This window comes from Falco rusticolus, chromosome 11 (assembly GCF_015220075.1).
Source record: "Falco rusticolus isolate bFalRus1 chromosome 11, bFalRus1.pri, whole genome shotgun sequence".
NCBI lineage: Eukaryota > Metazoa > Chordata > Aves > Falconiformes > Falconidae > Falco > Falco rusticolus.
The window spans coordinates 27,644,454-27,657,775 of record NC_051197.1 but is presented as its reverse complement, the minus strand read 5'-3'; the positions used below and the strand labels follow the sequence as shown (position 1 = coordinate 27,657,775).

At 50.5% G+C, this 13,322-nt stretch overlaps 1 protein-coding gene across 3 annotated transcripts in view; it reads left to right on the top strand.

Moving 5' to 3' along the window:
- PBX1 (PBX homeobox 1) overlaps positions 1–13,322 on the top strand; it is a 135,594-nt gene that overhangs the window by 62,110 nt on the left and 60,162 nt on the right. The gene's annotated exons all lie outside the window — the stretch shown is intronic.

The following is a 13,322-nucleotide window of genomic DNA, read 5'->3' as shown; positions in this document are numbered from 1 at the left end:
CAGAAGATGCAACAGCCACCTAATGTTCCTGCACGGGTGTTTCCCGGGCGGTTTATGGATTTGTACTTGGGTGTTTGGGTGCCAAATTCAGTTGACTTCAGTAGGTTCTTCCTTATGCAAGGCTGCCTGAGGCATGTGTTGGATTTACCAGGCTTGGTTAGGAGGTTGATTTCTGGATGCTCAGGCTGTGCAGGTTGGGTATTTGCAGAACTGGTCTCAGCCGGCTTTAGAGAGGAGAGAACTTTAAGGACAAATATGAGTAGCTGTAGGTTTTTGTAGCAACCAAACTGGTGGTGAAGTAGGGAAGGATTCCCCAAAGTGCTTTGCCTATATTTGTTGCGGGTAGCCCTGGGGAGCAGGTATTTGTATCTGAAATGTTAATAGAGAGACTGAATTGAATCGTGTGTGCTGTCGGGGGAGCGGTAAAAGCCATTTACAAAAGAAGCCAAGAGGAGATCAGTAGAAACGCACACAAACCCTAAAAATCCCAATGTGACGCCTGAATAATCACCCATTTGTCTGGGGAAAGAGATTAATCCAGCCAGGGTTCAGTTTAACAGGATTATTGAATGTGGGAAGGGGGGTGGAGGGAGGGAAGGCTCTGGGATTTTCCATATGACTTCAGACCATGGATCTTTCTTTTCCAATGGCCCCTGCAGGACGGGGAAGCTTCAGAAGTTGGGGTGGCTTGCCTGGGTGTCGTGTCAATGGGTGAGCTGTAGTGGGGTAGTTGGGATCACAGAGGTTCGACACGATCCTTCCCTCCATGTCACACCGCTGGCTAGTTTGGGTAGATGAGGAGCTCGTTGGGGTAGAGACCATGCCTGATGGTACATGCTCCTTGCAGGGAGCTGGAATTGGACATTTGGCATTTTTTAACCCTACCACAAAGAAATAAGTTTCATCCAGCCAACAGCGTGAAGTCCCACTGCATCTCCAGAGGGGCTGCCATCAGGTCAGTTGTGTCCGTTGCAGCGCTCCTGGAAACACCTGTCTTTGGATGAGTCCAGACAGGGACATGGCAGGGCGGGGGGAGAGTTTTTGGAGGGACAGACACCTTCATTAGCCTCTGAGACGTTAATGGGGCTGGATTAGCCATTCAGTACCAAGGGACAGTCGTGTTCCTGAAGCACCTGATGCTGATGAAAACCCTTTCACTGGGGTCATCCCCTGGAAGGTGTTTGGGGACAAGATGTTTTCTGTCCCTCAGTGCTTGGCTGCCCTGTGGCCCTCGTCGTGGCAGCTCTCTTGTCATAAGCTCCTTGCTAGGCATTAATGTGTTTTCTTCTTAAAGCAGCGTTTTACTCTCAGAAACAAGGTGATGTGTGGATGAGAAGGGAGACAGTGCTGCTGCCTCTACAACATCCCCACAAAGCAGATCACACAAAACAAAGCGAAAGGAGAGATGTTTTTATGGCATTGCCTGCATTTATGTGGAACTAGATAGGAGCGTGCGTGTCTGTCTGTCTCTTTGTGCATGCTTTATAATGTAAAGCAACCACAGTGTCTCTACGGTGTTCCCAGAGAGCTGTTGGTGTGTTGTCAGATACTGTAACTTCTTTTAAGTCTTAACTCGTGTAGAGTATATTGCGTATTTGGTGATCAGAAAAAGAAGCAGGAGAATAAAAGTGGGAGGAAAAATGAGGGCCAGCTCCGGTTGTCCTGGTGTTGCGGTATCTTCCTCCCTGCCCTTGCCTGCCTTGGCTCTTCAGATGAATATTTGTTAGTCTTTTGATGGGACTTTTTTTTTTTTTTTTGGAAGGGGGGGAACTGTGCTGGAGCTCCCTTCTTCCCTTTGGGTGGTGGTGAGTATTCAGGGAGGGGTGGGGTAAGCAAAACCCTCGGCATTCACGTAAACAACACGTCACCGTTGTCATCATTTTCCTGTTTTGCTGTTTCCATGCATCGTAACCCACAGATGATGTGTAAAAAGCCTTTCCACAAGCAGCGTCACCCCTTACAGACACGTGAGAGTAATAAAAGCAGTGATGTCTTTCCAGCCATTCTTTCTTCAGCCTGTCCTGCTCTTCTCCTCTGTGCAGCAGGACTCAGTGTCCTTTTCCAGACTGTATTTGCTTCCCATTTTCGCACTCCCAGATGTCCCCACTCTCCATGCCCCAGTCCCTCTTGCTCCCTCCACTGCATGGTTTCTGTCAGCTCCATCTCTTCAGCAGTGCACGCAAGGAGCCAAGGGCCAGGGATAGAGAGAAGATGCAGCTGCCTGCATCCGTACCTGTATTTCCCTGGGGAATGTAATGGGGATGCAGAGGTGGAGGGCTTGAGGAATCCTCAAAGACCCAGGAGTCTTCCAGCACAGATGTCCCCTTCCATCTCTGGCACGTCCTGTGGTCCATCGTAGCTGCAAATGCTCATTGGAGCCTGTTCTCTCCAGGGTTGGTATTTCCCAGCATAGGCAGGGAGCCTTTCTCCGATGATGATGATACGTGGGACGGCTGCAGGTGGCACCCCGAGGCCAGCAGCCAGGTAGAGCTGCCTCTCCTAATGTCTGGTCTTTCTTAAGTCATTTAAATAGCAAATAAACTCCAGCGGGCTCTGCAGAAGGGTGAGGCTGGCGCTCTGCTTGTCCGTTGTTTCCCCATGCCAGGGCTGTGCTGAGGCAGGGATGAATGATTGGGACTCAACAAGGTGTTTAAACACCAGAATTGAAATTAATGTCCCCTCATTGCTGGTGAGGCTGCCAATACATTACAGCAAGCACCTTCCCAAAGTGAAATGAATGTTCGTTTATGCTCATGAAATATACATCAAAACATGTTGGTGGGAGAGGCCGCTAACGAGGGAACCATCCGGCTTTCTGTTAATTCCCAGCTGGGAGCGGACACTGCTCCTCACCTCTTCTCTTTCTTCTCTGGGCCTTAGATTTGAAGCCTAACCCGTTCACAGCTGTGTATCCAAAAGCATTAATATGGCTTTAATGAAAACTCCGGTTGATCTGTCCAAAGATATTGATGAGTGGTCCTCAATCGTATTAATCTTCTCATTGCGGGAGGAAATGAAGGCAGCGAGCGGGGCCGTCGGGTGCCACTGGAAGAGGAGGGTGATCTGGGAGCAGGGACGGCCACTGCTGCCTGGCCCTGCCTCCAGGGTTGTACCTTCTTCTGGCTTGGGTTGATTTTTTCGTTTTTTTGTCTTTTTTGAAACTGGGAGCAGAGCAACCGCCCCTCATCTGGACTGTGCACCACAATTCCAGGCTGGTATTTAACATTCAAATCATTAAATTTCCGCCAATAAATCCATTACTGTTAATTATATTGAAGGGGCTAACGATCCGTCGACAATATTCTGCTATTGATTTCCATTTGTGTCGAATGGTCGCCTCACCTTCAATCCATGCCAGGGCGTGTTTTGGGGGGTTCCCCCCCTCCTTTGCAGCTTTCTCAGCGGCGCGATGCCCCTGCCATCCCCTTCTCCCCGAGCGCAGGCTGCTCCTGGATAGGAACACGCTACATTTCTTTATGGCTTATGGCAAACTGCCTTGATTACTTCTACTGTTGTACCCATTATGTGAATTAAATATGTATTCAGTTGCATGCTGCTTGCGTTGTTATTGCAGGGTGACATATGGTAGTGACTCAATTAGAATGAAACTAGCATTAGATAACCCTTCTGATTACATGCATCCCAGCCCGCTCGGCAGCCTGGCTGCTGCCACCACTGCTGCTGCTTTGCCTGATCTCCCGTTACCCGCAGGCCGTGGGTTTCATTAGCTGTTATCGTCTCCAGAGGTGGGCTTTAGGCAGGAGCGTGGCAAGAGGAGGGTGTGCAGAATGGGGCCGAGGGGGGCCACAGCGCTGCTCGCAGCTGGGCTGGCCCCATGGCCTCGTGCAGGCGGGCTGCGGGGGGGTGGCGGTGCTTGTAGTAATGCAGTGATGCTCGCAAGGATGCGCACAGCAACACAGTGATGCTCACAGCGATGCATTGCTTGCATGCCAGGCCTCCCCCATGGCTTTCATCACAACACTCTTTACCTTTCCTCAGCAGTAGCTCCTGGGTTTTTCGGAGCCCAGAACTGCCCAAGCACGGGGCTCATCGGCCGAGCCCCAGCCCGGCGTGCTTTGACGGTTTGACGGGCAGCGCTGTGGTGATGCAGCCCTTGCAAGCAGCCACCCGTGCCTGGGTGAAGCTTGCAGCATTTGGGGAGCAGCAAAAAGGGCTTAAGTTTGGTTTCATTCACCGCTGCTCCTGACTCTGGTAAGCGGCACAAAGCTTTCTGGAAAGGAAAGGGATCAAACGGCTGGTGCCTTTTTTTTTTTTTTTCATGCTTCGGCTTTCTTTCTTCGTGTTAGGTGCGTGGTGAGAAGCGGTGGGCTGTGGACCTGTTGGCATGGTGGGGGCTGCCGGCTGCAGGGCAGCGGCGGGTGCCTTTGGCACTGCTGCCCTCTGGTGCACATGCTGCCTGCTCCCTGGGGTGCTGAGCCTGGGGTGCTACCGCAGGGCTGCGTTGGCTCTGACTGCAGGATTTTTTGCACCCTCGCTTCCCTTCCATGCTGCAAAAAACCAGGCCAGATCTTGCGTTTCTTGACACTAGAATGGATGGATTTCCCTGCCCCCGTGCACTGCTGCTTCCGTCATTTCTGGCCGTTGGAGGACTCTGCTGTGGGCAGGAGTGGGAGATGTGGCTGGTCTTGCGGGCAAGCCTCCAGCCTTGAAATTTGACAGCAAACCTGGAAGGCTGGGCTATTCATACAACAGCTAAACTTGCCGTGTCGATCCACAGGGCATGCATCTCCCCAGGGCTTGGGGAGTAAATAAAAAAAGTTGTGAGCTCTCCCTGCTGCTCCCAAACCTACTGCTCCCATTTACTTCATAGCTTCATGAACTGTTTGTCAGCAAATCCTGATTCAAAAGTAAATATGAAATGGATTAATTACGCAGAAACATTTGTTTCTGGGTTCCAGAAACAAATCTCAGCCTGTGAACTGTTTGTAAATGTTTCTCTCCAAGGGCTGCTCACTAGTCACGCTGTGATCGGTCCCGGTGCCCAGCTTCTCCTCTTGTGTTGGGCAAAAGGAGGTGTTTTTTTAATAAATTGAGTAACGACAGCGATCAAAGAGCAAATAACACACTTCCCAGTGACAGGGCTTAGCTAAATACAAATTTTATCTCGCTACATATATAGCTATTAAGGTGAATATTTATGAATGGAAAATAATACACCTTGACAAAAAAATGCATTTGTGCATTTTTTCACATCAAAGCTCGGAGTTTGGTTTGTACCTTTCATTGCTACTTAATTCTTTGTATTTCTCTTGCACATTCCTGTTGCGAGCGTGCCTGCATGCGGGAGGTGTGTGTGTACACTAGGGCCTGCATGCACATTATGCTGTCAGACCTCTGTGGGAAGCTTTATTCTTGCTTTTGCAAGTGGGAAGTTTCTTTTTGTAGCAGAATAAAGTCCCTTCCTGGCAGAGGACTGGGAGTCTGTGGCAAAGATAGTTGCCTCTGGAGTCCTAATCCTTTAGCCCGTTCCAGACGGTAGCCCGAATTCCGGTAACATCCTTTCTGGCTCAGAGGGTTATGTGAGCGGCTCCAGGGGCTTTGCAGCAGAGCCCAGCTTGTGGTGCGGAGGGCAGGCAGGGTCTGGCCAGCGAGCCTGAGCTGCCGTGGGTGCCACATGAGCCGCCCCCCTCCAGGGGAATCCCAGAGAGGATGCTCAGGTGCAGTTGTCCATCTCTGGCCAAGTTCTCCGAATTTTGGATGCTCAGCAGAGCTCGGGGCTGGCGTTGTTCAGGGGTCCCTCCTGTAGAGGTGATGCTCTCTCTTGCAAGGAGTCTGAGAAGACAGTTCATTTCCAAACCTGAAGTCTTTCTGGTTGCTCGGTGTGTTTTCCTCCCAGAGCAGAGTTCGCAGGGTGAGCTGAGGGGGGTGGCATGGGGCTCTCAGAGCAGGATCCATCCCTTTATTTCTTGCCTTGCTGTTGCTTGTGTTGCTTTCGGCTAGAAAACAGTCAGCTCATACAAATGAGTGACAGCAGCCAGCGTCAGCCCTTGGCAGGTATGTAAACAAAAGAGGGAACAGTTTTCTGCTTGCTCTTTTTTTTTTTAACTTTTATTTCTTTTTTTTTTCCCTTCTTTTTTTTTGTTGTTGTTTTTTTTTTACTTGAAGGAGTCATCAAGATGTAGGGTGGTGTAGCCCCATGTACATCCTCATCCAGGGCTGGTGGTGGCCCTGTCTGGTGTCAAGCTGGAGGATGTCAGCTGCTTGATACAAAGGGACTGGGGAAGCGAATAACCAGGGGGCTGTGAGGGTGGTTACCTGCTCCCTGTGTTTTCTGAGTCCTCCGAACCTCTTTCTCTCCTCTGAGCATCCCTTCGGGCCCTCACTTGCATTTCCTCCTCATCTTTTTGGCCGCGGGCAGGTGCATCCCTGCCGGTTTCCGTAAGCTGTCTGGTGAGCACAGCCTCCGAGTCTGCAGGGCTGTCAAGGGCTCTGTCTCTCTCTGACTGATTGGAAAAGTTCTTGTGCATGTTATTTTCTTTTTTTTTTTCCCAATGAAAAACACCACCTGAGCAGGTCTCTGTTTGTCAAGCCTGCACAGCTTATGCAGAAGGCAGGCGAGCTTGCAGACAGTGACTTGAAATAAACACTAACATAATCCTATGAAGGAAAAGCAAAAATATTGAAAAAAAAAAAAAGCAGAGTTTTTCTGCTTCATTTTCACTTTCTAAAATGCCAGGCAGTTTCTTAGGGTGTTTATCGGTATTATTGTTATTATTTATTTATTTATGCATGCATGCGTGTATTTGCTGGTAATACTTGCAGGGGTGTGGTTCCCCTGTGGCTGGGTGCTGGGGTTACTGGTGCAGCTGCAGAAAGGAGCTGGCAAACCCCGGAGCTCCGGCCGTGTGCTTGACTTTGACTCCAGGGAATTTCACAGGAGTGAAAGGAGATGGAAAGCACCGTGAGGCCACTAAGCCAGGAGCCGGAGTGGATCATTTAAGTGGATTAGTGATTTCTGACCTGGGGCTGGTGTGGAGCAGATGGGGGTTTGCCTGCTGCTGCTGCGGGGTCTGTGGGAGTTACAGTGGGCGGCGGCAGGTTGAATCCTTCATCTCCAAGATGTCCTAGAGCTGCGGCCCCTCTCCCCATCGCTGCCCAGCCTCAGCTCCCCCAAACAGCCTCTGCAAGCGCTGCCCAGCCCATTCCAGCCCTTTGGTGTGGGCAGCTGCTGTCTGCCTGCGCTTACCCTGGATGGCAGAGGCAGGCTGGCCTTGAAGGGGAGCTGGTACTGTCCCCGGCCTCCCCCTCCTCTAAGCCGCTGTGTCCCCGGGGTGCAGGGTGAGGGGGGTGCCAGGCTCACCCTTCCTCTGCATCAGAAGCGCCGTGCTCACCCCCGGGTGTCTCCCAGCCCTTAGTTTGGGTGGGAAGGAAACTCCCACCCATCTCTCCCTGTATGCTATACCGCTGCACTTTTTTTACCCTTTCCCTCTCGCTCTCATTTTTTTCTCTTCCTTTCCCTTCCTAAAAAGACCAACAAACCAAACAAAAAAACAAAAAAAAACCCAACTAAAAAACACCCAGCAGAAAGCAAGCTGTGATACTGTCGGGCCTGGCGTTGATGTTATTTATTTTCCTCAGTTGCTGCTCTGGAAGCCCGGAGTTGACAGAGCGGTTTTGTAGAATAGAAACATTATAGACTGTTACTGTCAGAGTGTTAAATGTGATGGATAGAGAAATACAGGGGAGGGAGGGGACTTTACACTAGCCATGTCTGCCAGCGAGGGTGCTCATGGGAGAATAAACCATCCGCATATAAGAAATGAATGAGGTAATGTGGCGGGAGGTAATGGACTCTTGCAACAGAGATGCGCCTTGCCGGCTGGACTTAACCCTCGCCATTCCACTGGCAGGATAGGGTGGGATGGGGGGACGCATGCTCCGCTTTCCTGTGGCCCTGAGATCCAGCAGGTTCAGGGCTGGGATGCTGAGGTGCGGTGGGAAGAGCTGGATTATCCCAGTGGAGTGAGGGGAGCGCTGCCCAGGTGCCTGCAGACCCCCCTTCCTGCACAGCAGCACTTGCTGGGCTTGCTGCAAGCCCAGGATGGAGCATCTTCATGGTGAGCACCAAGAGATTTTTTCATCGCTCGTTTAGCAAAGAGACTTGTGCTGCTTGGGAGGTGCAAAGGGATGCAGCTGTCAGCAAGCAGCAGCCCGATGGCTCGCGTGGGGTACCTTGGGGTTTGGGGTCCTGCTGAGGGTGGGTGCAGAGGTGCTGCGGGCTCAGCCGGTGAGGTGAGGAGCGCTGGGCAGGAGAAGCGGTGGCCCTCAGCCTGGCCTTTCTCTTTGTCAGTGTTAGCTGTTCTGGGAAGCCAAGGGGCTTGGCCTTCATTCGTGGCTGGTTGCACGAAGTGCTAAGCTAGGGTCCAGAACTGGAACCCTGTGGTTGTGGTGCTCGGTTTGCATTTCAGAGACGATTTCTCATGTCTGGAGGCATAGGTTGGGTGGGGAGAAGCTGTGGTGGTTGGTGCCCTTCCAGCTCTGTGGTTACACCTGGGGAGAGCAGGCTGAGTGTGTCTCTGACCTCTTCTTCTTGTTTGCATTGATGGGTTTTCCAGTCACCCACTTAACTGTCAAATTGTGTTGTGAAGGCTGATGAGTGTTCAGTGCTCACTTGCATCCCTTCTCCTTATCCAGTCTCTCCATAGCTCCCCCATGGGGAGACCTCGTGGGTGGCGTTATCTCCTGTCTGCAGGACCACAGAATCACAGAGTGGTTTGGGTTGGAGCAGGGACCTTCAAAACTCATCTAGTCCACCCCCCTGCCAGGGGCAGGGACACCTTTCACGAGATCAGGCTGCTCAGAGCCCCATCGAACCTGACCTTGAGCGCTTCCAATAACGGGGCATCCACAACTCTGGGCAACCTCTTCCAGTGCCTCACCACCCTCATCATAAAACATTTCTTCCTTGTATCAAATTTAAATTGACCCCTTTAAATTTAGAACCGTTACCCCTTGTTCTAGCACTACAGGCTCTGGTGAAGAACGTCTCCATCTTTCTCGCAAGGATGATGGGCTTGCAGGGGGTGAGGAGCCTGCGGGCAGGGGGCAGCCCTGGCAGCCTTCACCGCCCCTTCCCTTCACGCTTCGCTAGGCGTCCAGCCTGACTGTGCAAAGTTTGTCGTAGTCAGTGTGTGTGAGTAATTAAATTACTTCCTTGCGCATTTTACCCTCGCTGACTTTTACCCACCATCTTATCTCCAGCTCATGGAGCTTCGTTCACACATCCTTGCAGGAGCAGCTCAGCCTTCGTGAGTCCTGGCAAACCCCTGTTGCTCATGTTCTCCTCAAACCTGCTGCTGCTCATGCTCTTCTCCTGGCAATACTTACTAAGCAGCAGCGGGCAAACCTTCTACACCCGTGGTCTCGTTGAAAAAGCCATTTATTTCTACTCTCTTCCACCTTTTAACCAAACTTTAGTCCTTGCTTTTGCTGGGAGAAGAGTTAAATCTGTTGACTGATGAAACTTTGGGGGACTGCAGACAACACCAACTGTGCTTCATGCCTTCTGTTGCTGGGTGTGCAGCAGTTGTAATAGATGAGCGAAGTATGTTTTCTTCTTCCTTACAGGCACTGCTAGTTAATCTCGGTGGTATCGTGTCCATCTTGAGGCTTTATCCGATCTATTTATCATCTTAGCCAGTACTGAAGTGAGACTCACAAGTCGGTGAATCTGTGGCTCATCTCACTCCATTTTTTAAAAATAGGGTATGACACTTTGTGTCCTCTAGTGTAATGAGAGATTGAGCTGCTAATGAAAATATGCAATCATTTTATTTCTGAGTCCCTGCAGAACTCTTAGGCAGGTATTATCTGGTCCTGGTGACTCCTCATTTTTCATTTTCCAAACGTGCTTTAACATCACTTCTTCTGACATCTCAATCTCTGATTGAGCCTCATCTTTGTCACCTGAAAGATGGCCCGCGGTTGGGGATCGTGTGGCATGGGGCAGCTGAAGGCTGAAGGACTGGGTTCCCCTGCATCCTTGCACCCCACAGCTGCCACCGCAGTGGCTCATGCAGACATCATCCCTGCATGGATGGTACCAAGGTCCAGGCTTGCTGTAGGTCTCGTGACATTTGTCTTCATCTTGGTTTCTGAACTCCTAGTTAAATATTGCAACCGATTAAAACATCATCTGTTTGTAAAATGGATGAGTTTGAGGAATTTCCTTGCATTTGCCTACTGCTTCTTTGGGGTCTGGATCAGATTTCTTTGGGGTTCAGCAAGAATCCCCAAAACGTTTTGTCCAGGAGGGATCTGAGTGCTCTGGCTCCAACTGCTGAACCTGGTGCTGGACCTGCCCTCGCCTTAAGATGGTGGTGGAGAGACAGGAGGAGCCAGTCTCAAACCAAATCCTGTTATGAAAGAGCAACAGGGAGATGCCACCGATGGGGGATTCTGCCTGTCCCAGGGGTGCAACCGCAGTGTCCTGGGGGGCCACGGGGACAGCAGCATCCCCATTCAGTGGCAGCCACTCCTAACCCTGGCACCTTGAGAACTGGTCCACAAATCCCTTTTTCTTTTCTTTTTTTTTTTTTTTTTTTTTTTCCTGAGCTTTGCACTCCAAATCAGCTTGATTTGGTAAAAGGCTTCCACTGCAGCACGTCACAGGTAATTTATTCCCGGGTGCTGTAATCTGAAGAAAAGCAGAGCAAAGGACCTCCAGTCACAGCCGCGCGCACACGCAAAAAGTTAAGTATTCTTGCTTTCGCTGACAGTACAAAGGTGTCATATACGAGAAGGATTGACACAGACCAAAGGGTCTTGTGGGAAATATGATAATAACTATAAAGAAGACAGATTATTCCCCAGTTGCCAACATTCAAACCTTTTTACAGTCAGTTCAAACATATAAAACTTTATTGCTGTAGCAGAAAGGGGAACAATTTCTGGTTGCACAGCTTTCCCAGGGCTGGGTTTATACTGTCTGTGTTATTGCTCTATAGTGGCATTTTAAAGTTTATTGAACAAGACTTTTACAATTGAAGGAAGTATATAAAACTGTAAATTTATTAGATTTTTCAGGATAAGTGCCCTTTCTAGTTGTGCTCAAGAATTCGGAGCTACGAGAAACTGCTAGTTACAAGACTTATTAATATTAAAGACTGAGAGAGCGCACATTTTATACCTTAACTGATCTAAAAAATAATATTATGATATTACTGAAAATCTGAGCTGTCACCAAGCGGGGTGCGTAGAGCGTTTGTATAGTTTGTGTATGTATAAACAGTCTATATCTGTGTGCAGGTACGTATATATGTACATGTCTGGGTATGCCTTGTGGGGGTGTATATGCACGTGCTGTATGAGGGTGTATGCACATACAGTATGTAAACAAACGTGTGCGTGTGTGTTTGAGCATATATGTATATATAAATCCATATGTTCCTATGCAGTATTTTATTTTTATATGGACTTATTTTCTATATTGTGCAGTGCCTTCTAGTATGGAGTCTTGATGCACCTGTAAGGCTTTTAGGTGATGCGGAAATATAATTAATAGGGCGCCTGGGTGGATTTGATGGTTATATTGTGCTTGGTTGTATGTGGTGTTCATGGGCATCTCTGTGTAATTCATGTATGAAGACCTCCAGTATGTAAACTACACAATTCATTCCGTGTTCACCATTCACCTGATATTTTGTGCCTAAAACCAGTAACTATGTGAGTGATGGTGGGATGGCATGTTCCAAAGGGCTGGGTGCCTGCCCCCATCCTCTGCCTTCTCCTTAAGGCAGCGGCCAAGTAATACTGGTCGTAAATTTGCAGGGACTGGATTCTCTGGTCGGCACATTTTCTGGGGGCTGCTTATGCAGCAAAACTAGGCTGCAGTGCAGCCGAAGGCAGCCCTTGGAGAGCTCGTCCCACGTATGATCTGGGGGGAAACCTGCTCCTGAGGGGTCCCTGCTGTAAGTCTTCTTTTCCAGCTTGGAGTTGATTTCACCTAAACGTGTGACTTGAATTAAAATAACTCAGAAATTGGCTTTTCTGCCTGCTGCGTGTGGAGCATCGCCTGCCCGCCGCAGTGGCTGGTGCTGCTGGAATGGCCATGGGGACATCTAAGAGGGGTTTGCTCTGGGGTGGGGATGTCCGTTGGCGCAAAGGCTCTCCTGAAATGCCTCGTGCTGGAGTTGGGGGCCAGGAATACATTCCCCAGCTTAGTCTGGACATCCACCTGGGCCAGCACAGCCGCAGGAGTTAGGTGTCTTCGACTTTGGCATGTGCAGTGGCAGCTTGCAGGGGGCAGCAAGTGCTTTGGAGGCTGAGCGGGAGCAGGCAGGAGCACCACGAACTGGCAGGGAAGGCAGGGAAGTCAATAAGCCCTGAATCTTTTATGAGACCTTGGATATTCTGATCACAGCTCCGCTGGCACCGAGATAGGAATACAGATTATCTGAGAAAGCGTCTGTGGCTCGAAGCTCAGTCCTGGGTCCCCCTAAGGTTTTCAGCTTGCCTCCCCCACGTTAACATTTTTGCTGTGGGGTTTTTCGGGGGGTTTCCCCTTTTCCCTCTGCTTTTGGACTGCAGGGGGTTTGGAGCTCACGTGTGATTTCTGAGAGCCAGGGCTGGCTGGAGAAGAAGGTGGAAAGAAGGTTAGTGCAGCTAATGGGGCTAAGAGCCTTATTCCTGCATATTGTTAATAACAAAACCAAGCGGCAACACCGCACGCCGTGAGTCGGAAGAAAAGGAAAGCCCTCAGATCCCTTGTAATCCTGCATTGCGCAGTGCAACGGTGCTGGAATTGCAAGGGTTCTTTCTGAATTCATTTTGGGTTTGGAGAGAAAAAGAGAGGGGAGGAAAAGAAGGAGGATGGGGAGGAAAAAAGAAAAAAAGACCCGTGCACTGAGATGAATTTATGCCTAAGCTTGTCTTGGGAATGCAAATGTGTTTAAGACTCTCTGAGCTAAACCACCCCTTTTGGGAAGAGGGAGGGGGGGAAAGGGGGAAAAAAAAAGAAGTATGACACAGAAGGGACACCGGGAGAATGTGAAATGAGGGTTTGCTGCCCCTCCTCCCGCACCCTGCCTGCTGCCGAGCTGGCACGCGGGCAGGGAGCGAGGAAACGCTGGGATGTGCTGCACGGAGGGGGGACCCAGGCGCGGGGACCCTGCGCTCTCCGGTGGGGACCCGTCACCCTGCCTCTGTCCCCTGCGGAGAGGTGGGCGCAGGTGCCTCCCCACCGTCGCAGCGGCCTCGTGCACCGCCTCGCTCCCTGCTCACGGCAGCGGGGCCGCAAGCACATCAGGTGTGACATGGCCACACTGGCCCGGGCTGGTTTTCCACCTGCGGAGATAAGGAGG